Raw genomic sequence first — 228 nt, forward strand, 5'->3', positions numbered from 1 at the left:
GAGAGCTATCCTTCAATAGATGTTTTTCATCAGTGGAACAGGGGGCATTTGGGAGAGCTTTTTTTTTTTTTTTTTTAATAAAATCATCCTATCTTTCAATAACTCTGGATCACGTCAAGGAATTTAAGTTTAGCAGTTGGCCTAATCCTAACAAGGGGGTTCAAATGTGCATGGATGCTAGTGTAAGCATTCTCTGGCTCTCGGGGAAATTAAACAGTCCCCATAGTT

Source organism: Hipposideros armiger, unplaced genomic scaffold (genome assembly GCF_001890085.2).
Source record: "Hipposideros armiger isolate ML-2016 unplaced genomic scaffold, ASM189008v1 scaffold_278, whole genome shotgun sequence".
NCBI lineage: Eukaryota > Metazoa > Chordata > Mammalia > Chiroptera > Hipposideridae > Hipposideros > Hipposideros armiger.